This window comes from Pseudopodoces humilis, chromosome 21 (genome assembly GCF_049639895.1).
Source record: "Pseudopodoces humilis isolate 2021_Gansu_Grassland_sample_001 chromosome 21, ASM4963989v1, whole genome shotgun sequence".
In the NCBI taxonomy this organism is placed as follows: Eukaryota; Metazoa; Chordata; class Aves; order Passeriformes; family Paridae; genus Pseudopodoces; species Pseudopodoces humilis.
In genome coordinates this window covers 2,685,364-2,703,977 of record NC_142220.1, presented here as the reverse complement: position 1 = coordinate 2,703,977, position 18,614 = coordinate 2,685,364, and the positions used below count along the sequence as shown (strand labels likewise).

The window sequence follows — 18,614 nt, the reverse complement described above, 5'->3', positions numbered from 1 at the left end:
GTGAGAAAATCTCTCTGGATCTTTCTTTTTCTTTGTTTTCATATAACAGCCATTTTCAAGTAAATGTACATATACCCATATGAGTGCAAAGCTGTGAAATAGCTGCATGGATGCTTAGAAACTTCTTTTTAGAGACCTGAAGACTGAAAGGGACTGACAAGTGGCCTAGGGATACAGTTTTTAAAACTTCTCTGAATTAATTTTCTGCTTTAAATACAGAGGGTTTGGCTGAAAAAGATCATCTCTGTTAGAAAAAGAACTACTATGTAAATATTACTGAAATCTTTGTTCCTGACTGTGATCAGAAATTCCTCCCCTAAATTTGGTGTTACTAATTACCTTCTCTTTTTAATTTGTGATTATTACTTTTTGGTGTCACTTTTTGCTGTTTTCACTCCCTCTTTGCACACCTCACCTGCAGTACTGTTCCATCATTATAAAAGCATAGTTATGTATTATACATAGGCCAGCATAGCTAAAAGTATTTCCAGAGGTTGCAGTCATCAGTCACAATTTTTTTTTAACAGAAGATTCTCCCTAAGTTGATTCTTCTCCTAATTGTTCCCAGGCTGGTGGAAACCAGTTCTGTGCAGGGGCAAGCTCAGATCCGCCCTGCTCGGGCACAGAAGGTTGGGTTTGGGAGAAGAGCAGGGAAAAGCCAGCGGAGGTAACACCTCGGTGAGTGCCTGTGGTTAAAGCCTGGCTGGAATCACCCTGGGAGCAGTGCTGGGAGTCCCCGGAGGCTCCTGCAGATGTTGTACCCCGAGGTCACAGCCTTTGCCCCCGGTTTTTGGAGGCAGGAGCCGTCCCGGGTGCGTTCCTTGCCGGGCAGGCAGGGGGAAAAGCCTTTCCTCCCCCCGCCGCATTTGAAGCTGTGTTTTCAAAACAGCGCTTGGGTTTTGATGCTTTGCCTTGATTTGAGTGCCCCAAGGGCTCTTTGATTGAGCGTCTTCACAACCTAATGTTCTCCAAGAAACCCAAACACCCTCGGTAATTAACGATGTGCAATTATGGGTGGGTTTATTTGTATCCTGTCCTGTCATCTGGGCTGTGCTGGAGACTGGGATGGGGCGGCTCTGCATCCTCCTGCAGGGATGGGACTTTGGGGGGGCTCAGCTGACAGCTGAGCTTCGGGAGGGGATGGAGCAGGGGGACAAGGTGTGAACCCCGGTGAAATTCACATTTCGCATCTGCAGTCACCTCTGGGTTTAACCCTTTCTTGCCCATGGAGAGGTGAAGATGTGGTTGGTCCCTCTGTAAGCGCTCTGCCCTGTTACTCTCCCTGCCAGGCAGAGCAGTGTCAAGGCAGGGCAGTGACAAGGCAGAGCATTTCAGGGGGGACAGAGGAGTGATGTATTTACAGCAGTGCTGCCTGCTGGATGTTCCTGAGCACAGATGAAAGTCGGGAGCCTCTGCTCTCGATGCGATCTCGGCCTGCGGAGCTGTGCCGTGTTTAACGCGGTTATGCGAGCGAGGCGCCGCTGCCAAACCGTGTTTTCCTCCGCGTGTGGCTTGACAGAACATCGTGTTTAACCTCAGAGTAGATGGGATAAAACAAGGTTCTCTGTCAGGACTACAAATTCATGTTTCTGTATGCTTCTAAGCTCTGTCTTCCACTCCCAGCTGTGGCTGCTTCCACCGTGCAGATAGGTGGGATGTTTCTGAGGGGACACAGCAGCCTAAAACCTTGATCTTTTTAATCTTAATTAGGTGTCCTTCCACTTTATGTACCTAAACCACTTAACCCCATGGAAAAATGCCTTCAGTCCCTAAAAGAAAGCTCTTGAAGTGATTTGCTCACCAGCTTGGCCCGCATCTGCTCATACCCAGATGTCCCAGCTTAAAGCAGCCTCCATTTAGTCCCAAGTGTTACATACGTGTTCAAAACATCTTTGCATGGGAGCTAATGCGTAGCAGGGCTCTCAGCTCAGCGTTTCTGAAAGCTGTCCAAGGCAAATCCATCCCCAGCACGTGGCATTCCCATCTGGAGAAGGAGAACAGGGACCCAGCTCCATCCTGCACGGTCCATGTATGGAAAAGCTCGAGGGCTGATGGTCTCTAGCACAGCTCCCCAATATAATGGTGTAATAATTAATAACAGCATCAGTCTCACAGCTCCTCACAGCCTGTTCCCCCCAGAGCTGATGCTGGGTCCAAGAGCCCCATCTTGACTGTTGATCTCCTTGGGGTGGATTTGAGGCATGGAAGATTTGTTGCTCATGCTTTGGCACATCTGTTCGAGAAATCACATTTGCATTTCTGCTGGGTGCCAAGAACTGGGAGCTGTGGAAGGGGCTGCTGCAGACCCCCCTGCATGAACCAAGGCTTGAGGGATGATTTGTTGGCATCTCTTTGGCTCAAAGTCTTGCCCCACTGAGCGGTGTGGGAGAGAGCCCATGATGGATAACGGGATCTCCCTGCTCCCAATCTGATGGATGGGAGCTGTTCATACGTGGAGCCAAACGTGGTGCCCACTCCTGGGAGTGCTGTGATTCAGGGCTCTTCCAGGACAGCTCAGAGCACCCCCTGAGTGTCCTAGCAAGCCCCCTAATGAGCTTTGTTTGGGGGCTGCAAGCACAGCTGCCGTGGGGACAGCTGGGAGACGCACGGAGCTCCTGGGCCCTCCATATGGATGCTCTTGACCTCTGAGGCCTCTGAAACTCCATGTGGCTGCTGAGGACACTGGAAAGGGTCAACCCCCTCTCCACACCCCAACAAAAGGAGGGTTTGGCAGACACAGCCAGGACCAAGCAGTGAAAAGGTCCTAGAGGGAGGTGGGGGAAGCGCTGGTTTTCCGGGGACACGGATTTGCAGCGCAGCAGAATTCCCTTGTAAACACGGGCTGGGAAAGCAGCTCCCACATGCACAAACCTCCCTGGGTGCCCAGTAACTGGGGCCAGACAGGTCTAACGGGGCTGGGATCCAGCCCCTGCCATCGGGAGGCTGCTGCAGCTCGGCTGGGGTGACTTTGAACCCCCTCCCCGTCCCCACAGCTTTGTTATCGGGGCTATTGTGGGGCCGCCGGAGCCAATCCCCGGCAGCCCCGATTCAAAGTCCAGGTGCCAACCAACTTGAACTCTCCAGCATCCCCGCCGTGAAGCAATTATTCCCTCAGACACATTCATTGTTCTCATTACACCATAAATTGTGAATGAATTAAACATGCACTTACCACTATGCACCACAGCTGTCAAGGAAAATAACACACCAATATCGCGTGGGGCTGGATCCCGCTCCTCTCCCAGGAAGGTTTGCTGCTCACAGGGAAGGAGGCAGCAGCCAAGCTTGCTGGGGCTGATATTTTCTTTTATGGAGAGGCCAAATCTCTGTTCCCACTTACAGCAGCTCAGGGCAGGACTGTCTCCTTTGGATTTGATGTTTTAATTATGGTTTTTCTCCCCTTTTGGCCACATCGATATTGCTGTGGGAAAGCTGGTCCTGAGCTTCCAGACATCCCACGTCTTACTTGGGGCACAAAATCCTGCAGTGGGTGTGAGAGGAGAAATCCAGCCTTGCTTTGGGCTGGTGGGATAAAGCCACTGGAGCCCCTGTGCCAGCAGCAGGACATGCCAGGCCCAGAGCCCCCAGCCTGGGCACAGGAGTGCTGGGCTCACTCCCATGAGCATCCCAATCCATACTGGGAATTTCACTGGACGTGACTGAGAGCTGGCAAGGGAAGCTGTAAAGGAAAGCTGGTCTAGAGGGAAGCTGTAAAAAGGTAATTCAGCTGCCTGACTTGACTTTAGGGTGCTGGATGCACACACACACACACAGACACTTTCCCAAGAAGCAGCAAGGGCGTTTATTTATTTTCTAATCTCCGCTCCACATCCACAGAGTTTATAGAGCTGCAGCAATCTCCTGGTGTGTCCAGATAAATTCCCTGATTGTTCCTCCTCCAAAGAAAGGACCTGGAGCTGGCAGTTACCTTGGGGTACAATGTTGGGATTCACCAGACAGGATTACAGAGGGGGCTTTTCTTCTGAGTGCGGGAGCTGGAAGTTTGTCTGCATTTCTCTCCTTGCACCTCATCTCCAAGGAGGTTTTCACTTTCTAAGAAGGATGTTACCCACTGAGCTATTCATAGCAGTTAAATGAGAAAAGGGGTTAATAAAATACACGCTAGAAAAAAGAAAATAAGATTAGAAGGACTGATGTTTTGGCTGTGAGGCCTTCAGTGGGCTGCAGAGAGACAGGGAAAAAAGGGAACAAGATTATTATTTCTTTTCTCTGGCTCAAAGAACTTCATGGCCAGAATGGCACCACTAATCCAATTTTCTTTCTAACAAGTATTTTATCAACACCTCTTTCTTTTTTCCTCCCCTCTATTCTCCTTCCTTCAGTCTCTACACTGACATCTGATCAGCTGCATTAAAATTAAAGTTCCATCTCCAGGCCGGCTCTGCTCACAGAAGCACTGGTGGGGCTCTCGGGAGCTGGGGACCCCTGGGACTGTGCCCATCTTCCCCCTGCTCACGTGTGCCTGTGCTTGCACTTTTTGGGCACCTGGTTTTCCCTGGCCGACCACAGCAAAGTCTCCTTTGCAGGCGCTCAGCCCCGCTTGGCAGAGGATCAGATGCAGCTCCACTGAAAGCAAACCGCCGCCTTTCCGAGGGAGTAAATATTTCGCAACGTGTTACTTCAGCCTTATTTATTATGAACATATTTCCCCTTTTATCCGGGGATTTGCCAACTCTCCGGAGTCACAAAACCTCGCGGAGGGCGGCGTGCCTCTCCTTCCCTGCCGCTCCGGGGGGATCCAGGGGGTTTCACCCAGCCCTGCTCCCCCCTGGGAGAGAGGGATGTGTTGTAGGAGCCTGGCGTCGTCCCCTGCTCTTTCCCAGGGACACCTGAGGTGGGAATTTTGGTGTGAGCAGCGGTGTTGGGTCGTGGATCAGGGTGAGGAGAAGTTCCCATTAGGACCAGTCTGCCCCAGTGTGTCCTGGAGGGGTTTTGGGGCAATACATTACAGGAGGGGGTAAAACATGAGGAGTTGCTCTCCTGTTATCTGTTATATGTTAGAGGAGTTGCTCTCCTGTTATCTGCCTTCTCTCCTAAACCTGCTGGAGGGAGGAAAAGGGAAGATCTGGTGTGAGGGATTGTGCTGGAGGAGGGGTGGCTGGGGGAGACCATCAAGAGGAGACCCTGGAGAGGACCCTTTGTCTTGAGCAGAGGAGAAAATGAATTAAAGCCTTAAAAGACCCTGATTCATCTTCATCAGCCCATGACTCCTGTCTGGCTGGGGAAAACTGCTGCTACACTGACCTCCCTCCCTGGAGGTGTGATGGGGCCAGGGCTGTGAGGGCTCCTGTGGCTCCAGGCACTGCTCCTCTCAGGAGGTGGGCTTTTGGGAGTGCTGTTCTTTCCTTCTCTCAAGGATTAAGAAAGGAGCTCCCCTCCCTGCAAGGTTTGCCTGGGTGTGGGGAGGTTTTGAGGTGGGGTTTGTGCACCTGTGAGCCCAGCAGCAGCTCTGGGGCTGCTGGCACCATGGGCTGCAGCCTTTGCCTGGGTCACTCCTGGCCCCTGGGAGACAGAATTCCCCCTGTGTGTGTCAGGAGCAGAGCTCACAGGGGAGTGTGCTTGGCCATCCTGCTGCTTTCAGAGGGACTGGGATCATGTAGGGCCGAGAGATTTTTCTCTGCTGTGTTTGACTCTGTTCCTCCATATAATGAGCTGAAAAAGAGATTGAGTAATAATCATAGTGCAAGAGGAGGTGTTGCTGCAGCCAGCCCCTCCTATGGGATGAGCCCTGCTCCCCAGGGCTGGGGTTTCCAGCAGCTGAGCAGCCTCCCCAGGAGCTGGGCTGTGCCCTGACCTAGCCCAGGCAGCCTGTCCAGCAGCAGCAGCATTTTTACAGGAACAAGGAGAACTTTATTCCTTTGATGCCTCCTTGGATCACCTCCCTCTTCCCTGAGCATCCAGGTGCTGATAACTGGCCAAAGATCAGAGCAGCTGGAGCAGGAGCGAGTGGCTGAGCCCTGGCTTTGCTGCCACAATTCGGGATTAATCCCACAGATTGAGATTTGGCTAATTTAGCCCAGAATTAGCTGGCACAGGGGTCCCTCCTGGTCCTCTGGGTTGGTGCATGGAGGGCTCTGAGGTGGAGAGCAATGAGCCGCCATGGCTTGGGGTGTGAGGAAGCATCTTGGGCTGCTCCCATTTGTTCTTAATCCTCCTTGGCTCTTCCCTTCACTGGAAAACGAGACCGTGTTGGAACACGACCTTGGTTCAGCATATTAATTAGTGGGATGTTTAAGATAGGTCAGCAGTTAAGTGCAGACAGGCACGGTCATGCTCAGCGTAACGTCAGGGGATGGGAGTTAATCCTGTGATTCCTGTGGGGTTCACTCAGCACCAGCTGGGGGAATGGTGATCAACTGGATCTTTTCAGTCAAAATTTGAGGGAAATCAAAATTTTCTACAAGCAGAGAGGAGTTTCTAATTCAGGCCTTTTTCATCCCTTCTGTAACAAAGCTGAAATTCCAGTTTCAAACCCCTGGATGTGGGAATTCTGGGATGCAGCAGTGACCTGCTGCACGGTGGTGTGACATGCCTGGGTGACACTGCCATGGCCCAGCCACTGTGAGCTCCTGCAATCCCCCATGCTCTCCTTGCCCAGGCTTCCATGGGTGATGCTATCTGGGGCTGGGAAATGCAGAGAGTAAAAACCACACCTCCCTTCTTATGCCCAGTTTAAAAAAAGAAGGTTATTTAGTTGCAGTATGGGGTTTATCAGGATTTTCTTTGAGTTGTCTCAGGGGTTTTTTTTGGAAAACCTTTCCTGTCAGAAGATTTTCCACTGATTTGATGGACAAGACCAGCAGGACCCCACTGAACCAGCAAGTGACCCTCCTGTCTAGGCAGTGGCAGCACGAGCACCTTGGCCACCAGCTGTCACCTCCTCTCTCCATTTCTTCATCCCAGATGTGGTGTTTGATGGCCCTGCCCAGTGCCACCTCTTCCACCAGCCCCACTCTGGACCCCCAGTGCCACGTGCCTGCTCCACAGCCACCCCTCGCTCCGTGTCTGTGCAGGCTTCGTTAGCATTTCTCAATCAACGCTCTCTCATTAGTGGCTGGGGCCACTGAGAGCTTTGAATGAAGGTGGAGCCAGGCCAGAAAAAGATCCTCTCCTGAAAAACTATAATGAAAGCAATAATGGCTGGGTCCTTGAGCAATGCCTGCCTATGACAATCGTTGTCTGGAGGCTACTTAATTACGAAACTCTGTTCTCAGCCTCGGGCTTCACGGCCTTGTGCCTTTACTCTCTCTTGAGCAATGTTTTATTGCTATTGTCCTCAACCAACTTCGTATCAAGTTCAGAGTATCTGAAAGTTATATGAAATATATGTTGGTTTTCTATTCTATCTGCACGAATTTCTTGTATTGTGGGGTTTGTTTGGTTTTTTTATCGGTATCTGAAAGCCTAAAGCTGGGATTATCTAAAGGATTATAGGAGAATTAGGCACCCAAAGCCAATTGATTTTTCACTGTGAATTAGCCAAGTGCATTTGGAGGGCTGGAGGTTTTGGTCTGTGCTCATGGTTTCAGGTCCACCTTGTAGCATCTCGGCAGAGAGCTCAGCACAACTCGGGTGGCCTTAAGAAGGTGCTGAAGCAGGAGCAGTCAGTAAGAAAATGCAGGTACGGAGAGGGAGACGTGGCCCTGAGACATTAAACCGCCTTTGAAAATCTCCTTCTGACTCCCTGAGGCTCTCTTGAAAACGCCACTCTAAGTTACCATCAATTTTGATAATTAAGCACTGATTTAATTTTAGAGTAACAATAATTGTCAACATTTTCCAACCCAAGCACCTTAAATTAGACACGCAGCTCCGAAGGTTGGCGCGGGATCAAAGCGCGGCGGCGCGAGTTTTTTGGGAGATGCTGAGCACACACCGAGGTTGTGCTCAGGACTTCACAAACCCAAGCCATGTGGGCTTGGTCCCCTGCCAAACGAGGTGCACTCAACATGCGTTTCAACACCTCGCTTTAGGCACCTCGGATTAAAAAAAATTAAAGGAAAAGAGTTGGCTGGGAGTGTTGCTGTGATTTTCCCTGCCGGTGAAAGCACGGCGGTGGCTCTGTGGGGAGAGGGCTGCCTCACACCTTGGAGCCCGGGAGGGGGTGACAGGGATGGCACCAGGACAGCAGGGCCAGGTGAATTCTCTGAGTCTCCTTCCCTGGGTTTGCCATCCTGCAAGAAGGGACTGCTGCATCCCACGGTGGCTTTGTGGTGGGTGCTGGCAGCAGGGAGGGCTGGCCAAGGACCAGCGTGGTCCAGGTGGACCAAGGTGACAGCGCAGGTGACAGGGATGCTGCTGCTGCAGGAAGGATTCCCTCCGGAGCATCCTGTGTGCCATGGAATCCTTCCAGAGAAGGAATCGCCCGTGTCCTGCCGGGCATCGCCCGCTGCCAGCGCTTGGGGACCTCTTGTTTTGGGGTCACTGCTGGGGCCGGGGAGGGTCCCCAGCGCAGGACACCCGTCCCGTGTCCCGTCCGTGCAGGGCGCGGTGCTGTGGCACACATCAAAGGGTGATTAAGGCAATTCTTTAATCCTATCTCTCCTCGCCTTGGATGAGGTTTCACCTCGCCGTGCTCCCCACGCCCAGCCCCACCCCGGGCTGGTGCTTTTGCTTTATTTTTAGCAGTGATTTGGAAATTGCTGGGGCTCCTCTTTTCTTTTTTTTTTCCTTTATTTCCATTTTTTTCTTTTTTTTTTTTTTTTTCTTTCATGCCCACTTTTTTCGCCTCATTTTCCTTTTTTTTCTTTTCTTTTTTTCCTTTTTCCTTTTCTTTTTCTTCCCGAGGCTCCCATCGGTGTCCCCCGAACCCCCAGCCCGCTGTTAAGGGCACATTCACACCTCTTTTCCTTGCCTTGTCTCCCCTTTATTCTTATGAAGCTCTCATTGATTATTGCCCTTAAATTCCTCAGTCCGGTCATAGATAAAAGGATAACCACTTCAAAGCAAAGTGTTAAGAGTTTAACCTCGAGCTAAAAGAGTGGACAACAAGGTAATTGAGGGTAATAACTGATCACAGACCTACTTTCAAAGGCACATGCAAGCCTCACTTTCAGATGGCTTTAATTTTATTAACATTTGTAGCAGCTCTAGATGCTTTTGAATCATTACAAACTTCAAAGCTCGAGGTAACACTCCAAATGGAGAACCCGACACCAGGTTTTTTGTTCAGGCCCACATCATATTGATAGTCTCTCTTGCAAGCATGTAACATCTCTTCTCAAACTATAAAAATCTAGATGAAGAAAATATTGCCAATAGAGAAGATCAAAGCCTGAACCTCCCTTTGAATGATTCCAAAGGAGTCAAAACAGAAAACAACAAGGGGGAAAAAAATACATCCATATTACTCCAACTGTCTTTATCCATATTTAAACTTGTCTGCTGAGGCAGATGAGGATGGAGGATTCTTCCTGAGTTTTATCAAACTATTTGGCCTGTCCTCTTGTTTCTCTTTGGGCCTTTGGAGCTGGCCCTGAAGCTTTCTGTGGCATTTAAACCCAAAAATTTGGGAACAGCACATAGAGGAACAGCCCTGACCCAGCTGGGAGGGCAGCCAGGCGAGACAAACCTAAAAAAATATATTTATAAACTGAAAACACAGAGACTAAAATGAAAATTATAAGAACACCCACAGTTGTCCCATCTCCAGCCCCTGCTAAGGCCAGGGGTAAAGGTCATCTGTGGATGCTGAGTTGTTTTACAGCCAAATGGGGTCAGTGCCCCCCGTGCCCGGGGATGTGGCCGTGGTCACCCCGGGCTGGTGCAGCTGCACAACTCCCTGTGCCTGATCCCAGGGCAGCCACTGCAGGGGCCACACGGTGAATGAGCCCAGGAATTGATCCAGGGTATAAATAGCCATTTCTTTGTCTATTTTTTGTGCGGGAAGGGTTATTTTTAGCTGGGTGAGTTCCCTGAGCTAATGCCTGAAGCATTCACAATGAAGGGGGTGGCCCAAGGAAACGGGCTGGCCCTGCTGCCAAAAAACACATCCCTGCTCCCCTCTGCAGAGGGGCTGCTGCCACTTCAGCTGGTGCCCAGGCTCTGTGCAACTTCGCTGGTCAGGGAGAGCCTCCCCAGCCTCTGTAAAGTCATCAAGAGAAGAAAAATTACTTGGATTTTTTTTTTTTTCTTGCTGGTGTGTAGCAGGTTTTATAGTGGTGCAATCCTCTCCTCCTGATTTGCATCGGTGTAATGGCAATATTAGGCAGGTTATTATTTTAGTGCACTCCAGGACAAAGGGCTGGGGTTGACTCCAGGGTGTTTAACAGTGTCTCAGCTGTGACTGCAGCTGCTCCAGTGGTCACAGAATCATGGAAGGGTTTGGATGGGAAGAGACCTTAAAGCTCATCTTGTTCCACCCCCTGCCACAGGGACACCTTCCACTGTCCCAGGGTGCTCCAAGCCCCTTCCAGCCTGGCCTTGGGCACTGCCAGGGCTGGGGTGCTGCTCCTGGGACAGCTCTGAAGTCCCCCTGCTCCAGTGTGGAGATGCAGAGCCATCCCAGCTGGAGCACAGGGGGTTATTCAGGCTGAAGGCCAGGGCTCAGTGACCACCCCAGATCTCTGACCAAGGGGTTTTGTCATCTCCCTTGGAGCCACAAGTGACAGATCCACATTCCCAGTGCTGGCTGGTGTCAGGTGTATCACAGGAGAGCCTCATTATCCGTGTTCACTTCAAGAGCAGATGTCAACATGTCTGAGCTTGTGGAAACCACATCCTTTTAAATGTGTTAAATAGCTCTGTCCTGAGCCTGCTCCGATATTACATTCTCCATGAGCTGAAATCAATTTAATATAAGATGTTCTCTCTGTTCTTGGCTTGGGCATGTGCCTGTGTAATGAAAGGACAATGGTGTATTGCTTAAATCTATGAAATTTATCTAATTTTATTGTTTAAAGTTATGGCAAGAAGAATCATCAGCTATTTCAGCAGTTGTTTCATTGAGTCCATTATCAGACAGGGTGGATAACTGGAACCCAGCACTGGAACATGTCACAGGTGCCCAAGGCAGGCCCTTGCAGAGCTGAGGTGCTCAGGAATCGCTGTCCCTGTGGCCAGTTCGTGTCCCTGGAGCTGCTCCCCTCCTGTGCCACCCCCCAGGCCAGCATGGAGCAGGAGGTGATCATCATCCCAGTGACCTCCACTGAGAGACAAACATCATGGCAGTGCTCTCAGTTAATTTAAGCAGCCAGGCATGGGATGGGGATCATAATCAAAGTGTTACTTCCATGATTTCCAAAGTGTTATTTTCCATTTCCAAGCAAACTCCTTCATCCATGATTGAGATGAGGTAAGTGTTCTCCCTCCAGCTTGCAAGGGGATGGTGTGGAAGCTCTTATTTCCATTCCATGCACAGAGGTGAACAGACCCTAAATGTATCTCTGATAAATTCCTCAGAACTGGATTTTTTTGGAGGTGTCAAACACCACAGCAGTGTGGCTGTCCCGTAGCCAACCTGACTCTGTGTTACCCACAGCAGGATTTCAGCTTTTACAGCTTTCTAGGAGTTTTTAGGGCTTCCCCCAGGTGGAAATGTTCCCTTTACAAACTAAACTTATCTCAGGAAGCAGCAGCTGGGACTTAGGAGGTGACAGCAACCTCCTGCTCCCCTCAGTGCTTCCTGCCACTGTCACCTTCCCCTGCCAGGGGCTCCCCCTGCATCATCATTAATGAGCTGATCTGCATGTTTGATTAGAAGGGCTTTGATTAGACACGTGGAGGGGATGTGCTGGCCCTTTCCAGGGAATAGCAGCAAGGTTGGGGCTGCTTCAGTGCCAGAGGATGCTCCTGGGGATGGGTTTTGTTCCCTGGAAGGGCTCTTGGAGGAACAGGAGTGCTGGGGAAATGATTATCCAGACACCTGTGAATGCCACCAAAAAAAGGAGTGGGGGGAACTCTCACTTGTGGTGTGAAAAAGCCTGGAATATGCTCTCAGGATAACAGGAGATTTGAGTTAGATTTGTTTTCAAATATTAAAGAAACCCCAAAGTGTTCTAATTTCAGGCCTGATGGGAAAAGAAGGAAAAGCCCAGAAGCATGTTTGGGGCTGGGGATGCAGAAATGGTCTGGTAACACTTCAGTTTCTCCTGAGTTTCCATAGTGTGGGGTTCTCAGTCCCCCCAGTTTGTCATGGGGAGAAAGGATATTGGGTAATTTCCAGGCTTCTGTGAAACGATTAGAAAGCAAAAGGAGAAAAGATTGAAATAGTATTTTGATGGTGTCTCCCCCAGGATGAAGATTTCTTGTAAAAAGAAAAAAAAATCATTAATGAAATGTATGTCCAAGCAGCCTTTTTTGGGTCTGGTCAGGAGAGAGATTGACCTCACACTCACCAAGCTTCCTTTCCTTTTAATGAAAAGGGAAAACAAAGCTGCCAATATTAATTATTTAAGGATTATGGTGGAGGTTCCCACAGTGGAAGTAAACACCTTTTCATACAATCAATGGGGCTTTGGCAGAAGAAGATACAATCAACTAAAAAAAAAAATGTAGATAAAGTGGGAGAAGGGGGAGCAGTAAAATGTGACTTTGGATGAAATGGCACCAATAATTTGGTGCTGGTTTGGACACAGGTGCTCAGGAGGGGTGACCTGAGGATGTGGGGTGAGGCTTTCTCCATGCAAAGCCTCCTCTCTCCAGCCTGCATTTCACACCTGGAAACAGAGACATCCTTAAGAAAATTAATGTTTCTTTTGTGGCCTCAGGATTGGTCCAGCTTTTGAGAGGCATCACCCAGCTCCTGACAGCACCAGGGGGCTGGAATCTCACACCCCTCACTGTCCTTAATTCTGAGAATTGAATGGACAGGCAGAAACAAACCAAAGCAGGTATAATTTCAGGGTACTCAACTCTGACAGCACACCTAAAAATAACCATGCACAAAGGACTTGGGTTTGTTGTTTTTTTTTTTTACCCCTGGAAGTGAAAAGTTTTATTTGACTTTATGATCTGAAAGTTTTCCACTAGTCAGGAAAGCCTGTTCTCTCCTAACCGTTGTCTCTCCTCCTGTTTTTCCCATTACCATCTTGCATTGAGGGCTGTGTGGATCAGGATATTCAGGTCCAGGAAGGTTTTTTGGGATGCCCAATAGCAGGCAGGGTGGGAGCAGGCTGAGCAGCCCCACAAGCACCAAGAGCTGCCTGGGAAGGGTTAAACCTCATGCTGCAGCTGCAAAGCCCAATTTCTTTATTTCCTGTTAATGACATTATTGCCTACATAAAACCAATGAAACATGTTTCTTTCATTTGTTTAATTTCAAATTCTGAGCACACTGGCTGGAAACTATGTTTAATAGTTAAACTCAAAACATTTGGGTTTCCTTCCCTCGCTGAGATTTGCAGGGAGTGCGCTTCATCCTTAGTTGGGTTTTCAAGGAGCCATTTTTACACAGCCATAGGAGCCAGCCAGAAAACAAACCAGATTAAATTGCAGAACCAAATCACATCAGTTCAGGCTGGTAACACATCATATATTTCCCTTCCTCTGCAGTCAGGCCAAGATACCATCAGCCCCGCGTTGTGTTCTCCTCCAGGAGCATCCAGAGCCAGGACACCCCTCTGTGCACGCAGGAGAAGGGCTTCCCTGAGCATGCCTGGAAAAAATGTTCCTGTTTCCATGAAAGAATGGAGTGGAATCTCCTCCAGGCCCTGCTGGCAGCGGTGCTCCTGTCACCTCCCCGCGTTCCTCCTGCAGCACCTCTCGGGTCCTGGCAGGGCGATGTGGGAGCGCGGGTGGGTGGGAGGGAGGAGGGCACACCTGGGTGGATCTGAGGCACCTCAGGCTGGAAGGGAAGTCCTCAGCTCTGAGCCTGTGTGGCAGATAAAGCTCCAGGCTGCCTGAGACAAGGTGTCTGGTGATGCTTTCAGCAGATCCTCTGGGAGGGTTTGTCCCACTGCCCGGTTGGTCCCTGCAGGGTGATGGATGCTCACAAGTTGTGTAGAGCTGATTTCTTGCATGATGGGATGTCTAAAAGTCACTCCATAAACACTCACAGGGCTAGAGCATGGAGAAACTGGGCTTTGAACCACTTCAGATCCAGCTTCTCCTTGGCACTGTGCACTCAAGAAGCCCAGAATCACCATTGTTTAGCAGGAGCAGTGAGTAGAGGTGGAAAAAGGAGGAATGTGGTCCTGAACTGGACTTTAAGGAGTCATCACAGACACAACAGGAGACCCACACTCATCATTCTGCCATGGCATCACGGGAACATCCCCAAGAGCCACTGCAGTGCTCAATTTCCCATCAAAAAAATCTGTATTTGACTAAAAAAAAAAAAAATTCAGGAGGATTTAAATGTTCCATTCAAGGGCCATGTGCAGGGACACCTTCCATTGGAGCAGGTTGTTCCCAGCCCAACCTGGGCCTGCACATTTCCAGGGATGGGGAATCTTTCAGCCCTGCTGTCCCTGCTACTCCAACAGGGAGGTGGCAGAGAAAGCGACACCTCATTTGTGCACGGTGAGGAAGGGGTTGTGGAAAAAATAAATCATGGGAAGTTAGTCATAAATATTCTCATTTACCTCTTTTGCCCCCACCCTCTCTTCAATCACTATTCTGTGCAGGTGATGGAAGGAGTTCAGAAATGTTAATAGATAGCAAAGTGCTCGTGTGTGTTTTATCAGCTCTCCTGGAATGGTTAATGCTGATATGGTGCCCCTTTCAAGTCTAAAAAATCTGGGCAAGCGTGTGCAGATAGCAGGGAGTGCACTGAACAAAACATCAAGGAAAAGAGTCTGTAGGGGGGAATGGAAATGGTAAAAGGATTATAGGAGAGAAAATGTATCGGACTTATCTGGCGATACTCGGTAACAAAAGTGTGTCAGTTTATGAAATGAACTTCAAATCCCACAAAACTAATTGTGTGTTTTCTTGTCTTATTTGTGAGTATCTCTGGCAGTGCTTTTTCCCCCCACTGGAAAAGCGTGTCTTTGTGTGGATAATACCCCGTCCCTGCAGTATGTCTGGAGATTACACAGCCCATCGGGTTCATACCTCTTAAACTAATGATGTTAAACAGTTTATTAAAAAGAAAAAAAGAGAAGAGAATAACTTCAAAGGTTCACATGTGGGTTGCAAACCTCTCATGTCTTCTGTATACAGGGCCTTCCTCTTATTTTGATCAAGACTGTTCCCAGCACTTCTGTTGAAATAGTCTCAAGCCTTTGATCTCTTATCAACGTGACCACCGGTGACAGAGGGTGACATCAGCCACGCTCCTGGGGCTGGATCCCACCCTCTGTGGGTCCTCCCTGGGCTCTGCCTGTCACTGGGGAGTTTTCCTGCTGGAAAAGTGATTTTTAGACCCTGAGCCCCTGGCCTGCTCTGGCTTGGGGTCTAAATCACCGAGGTGGGAAGAGTAAGTAGGGCTTTGCCCTCCTGCTTGGCCAGGGAAGGGCAGGCACAGGGATGGAGTGGGGAGCAGGAGGGGAGGGGTCTTGGGGGGATTTGACCCCCAGTGGGGGCTGTGCATGGAGAGGAGGGGGCTCAGCATGTTTGTTTCATGTTTCCTCCTTCTCCACCACCGTCCTTGTGACACCCTAGAAGTTTCCAAGGCCAGGTTGGACCTGGTCCAGTGGAAGGTGTCCCTGTCCATGGCAGGGCTGTGGAGCAGGAGGAGCTTTAAGGTCTCTTCCAACCCAAACCAGGGTTTGTGATTCTGGGATTCTGATTCAATGATCCCACCGTGGTTTAGCAGAGGTTCATCAGCACAATCAGTGTCAGGCACCGAGCTCTGGCCCGACAGTGGGGGCTGGACAGGCTGTGGTGGCTTCTCTGGGTTTTCTGAGGTTGTCCATGAGTTCCCTGCCCACGGTGTCTCCCTGTGCACAGGGAAGGACTCTGCCTTGGTGCCCTGGTTTGTGGCTCCTGCCCAGCACAGTGTGGGCGTCGCTCTGAGGTGCTGGGGCTGCTGGATTTGATTTAATCGAGCTCCTGTCCTCTGTCACCTCCACAAAGACCCTTACAGGGACCAAGAGAACAGCCCTGGTGCACTGCTGCTGTCTGAGCTGGGGTTCTGCAGGAAGACAACAACCTGGAGCATCTTTTTCGGAGCAAAGCACCTGCCTTGTGGGCAGACAGGAGCCAGCTCAGCTGGGTGCACTCAGGAGGAGCCCAGGGAGTGTGGACTGGAACATCTGCAAAGCTCCCAGAGCATTCCAGCCCCTCTGCCTTTTTCTTTCCCTCTTTTTTTTTATTTTTTTTTCCTCCTTTACTACCTGCCCTACAAAAAGCTCTCAGGAAAAAAAAAAAAAAAAAAAAAATTAATTTCTCTTTATTGTGTAGCTTCACTGTGAACTGGTTCTTTTAATCTAAAATTATTCCTTTTTGGTGCCACAATCTGACTTCAAGCTTCTTTGCTGCCTGTGAACATGACACACAGCAGCAGCCAGAGAGGAGGGGACAGGCTGTGTCTGGCCTTTGCTGGGCACCAGGAGGGCTGAGCACGGCTGGAGGACACTGCTTTAAACAGCTTTTTGCAGTCCTTTTCTCCCTCATTTAACTGAGTTTTTATCTCAGATGCAGGAAGGCTAACAAATAAAATATAAATAGTTAATTTTCCCTCTGTTCAACCTGGGAATTCAGATTCAAGTTTAGACAAGAAAATCAGAAGGAAATTCAAAGATACTCTGCTTTCTTGATGACTGCAGCTGCTACCTGAACACAGAGATTCCCTGTAGATCTGCGAACAAGGACTTCCAGAAGCTGATAAAGATGAAGAAAACTCTGGAAGACCTTCCTGTACCTGCCACCGCCTGCCTAGTTCATCAGATTGCTTTCAAATCCCAGGCTCTACGTGACTCTTCCCTGTTGGCAGGAGGAGAAAATAGACTCCCTGACTGGACATGCAGGACATGAACGGGGCCACCACCGCTCTGGGCAGGACAAGCTGCTCCCTGGGCACCTGCACACAAAGCCACGGCCCCAGGGGCTCGCCCTCCCCTCTTTTTCTTCCCTAAGTGTCCCTTTCTTGGTGGCTGGCATGAGGAGGATGCTGGCTCAGGCAGGTGTTTGGGTGGGCTGCTCCTCTGCATCTGCAGTCCCGGGTAATTTGGTAAATGAAGTCCCTGCCTGAGTTTCTGGGTTGTTCTCCCAGGGCAGCGTTATTGCACAAGGGGATTTGGAGAGAACCAGTTGGTTAAATGACATTTTTATGAAATAGGATGAATGAGACTTAATGAGATTTTTCTTCCAAAGGGAATGAGTCCGAGGTTTTCAGCCTCCATTATAATGGCTTAATTTTCTGGGCTGTAGCAGTACATGGGACTTGGAGAGGTTTTTATCCAATATTGTTTCAAAGCAAGTTTTAAGGAGAAAGAGGTGGTCAAGTCACCTTCTGATGGTTGGAGATCCTGGGCTGGAGGTGACACCACTGTCACCATCCCAGGGAGCCCAGAGGGGTGCAGGCTGTTCATTCTCCCAGGAAAGGACCATGTTGTATGGCTCAGTAGCATCTGGCATCATGGCACGCTGATACTTGGCATTATGAGCAGCAAAAATATTAATAATACTAATAATTCATAACTGCTTGTTGAGCCTTGAAAAGGCTTTTACTCTTCAGCTCGTGGGCTTGGCAGGACATTTGCTTTCCATGTCCAGTGGTGGCCATTCCCAGGCCTGGAAAATGTGTAATTGGGCAGCAACAACAAATTCACCCTTGTGTTATTTCATTATTAGCCCAGGTTGCCCAGTCTGGGCACGGTCAGTTCCGTGGCGCTGTGCGAGGCTCCCGGATGGGTTCAGCATTGGATGGATGGGGGACAGAGCTGTGCTTCAAAGGACATCATGTCCAGGGCCAGCAGGACACTCGGCCTCCTGGGGTGTTTGCTTTTTGCTGTGCTGCAGAGGGGGTTGAGCAGGGCCTGGAGCAGGAGGAATGGGAGCGCTGTGGGTTTAGGGGTGGTGCAAACCAGCAGCTCCTCCATACGGAGAAGGGTGGGAAGGAAGGGGGACAGCTCTGTGGTCATGGCCCTGGTTTCTGAGCTCACATTTAGGACCAGGTGAAGTCCCTGGGACCAGCACTGGAGCATCCCTGGGGTGCCAGGGTTGTCCCCCAGCATTCCCCTGGGATTTCCTTTGCAGGGCAGGAGGGAGCGGGGTGAGGCACTGGGACCGGCCGTGGTGCTGGGAGCAGGGCCCATCTGGGCTCCAGCCCTGGGGCTCAGGGTGCCTTTGCTGGCTGGAATGGGCAGCTCTGGAGTGTGGTGTCCCCAGATGTGGGGACAGGGCAGGGTGTGGCCCCACGGCCTGGGGACAGGGGCTGGGCCAGCGAGGTGCATTTCCCAGGAGGTGCCCTGGTGATGTTCAGGCACAGCAAAGGTGGAACCTTTTCTTTCACCAAAGGTGGAACCTTTTCTTTCACCAAAGGCTTTGCCACCTGCCCTGCCTGAAGTTACAGGACGAGGGGCAGTGGCTGCACACTGACAAAGAGCAGAGTTGTGTTGATTATTAGGAAGAAATCCTTCCCTGTGAGGGTGAGAGGCCCTGGCACAGATTCCCAGAGCAGCTGGGGCTGCCCCTGGATCCCTGGCAGTGCCCAAGTCCAGGCTGGACAGGGCTGGGAGCAGCCTGGGACAGAGGAAAGTGTCCCTGCC

General features: G+C 50.2%; 1 protein-coding gene across 1 annotated transcript in view; it reads left to right on the top strand.

Moving 5' to 3' along the window:
* Positions 1-13,559, top strand: part of CEP112 (centrosomal protein 112) — a 174,074-nt gene extending 160,515 nt beyond the window's left edge. Inside the window, exon 28 of the transcript XR_015774320.1 lies at positions 13,513-13,559. The gene's annotated coding sequence lies outside the window, so the exon portion shown is untranslated. The remainder of the gene's footprint in view (positions 1-13,512) is intronic.
* Positions 13,560-18,614: the final 5,055 nt, after the last annotated feature.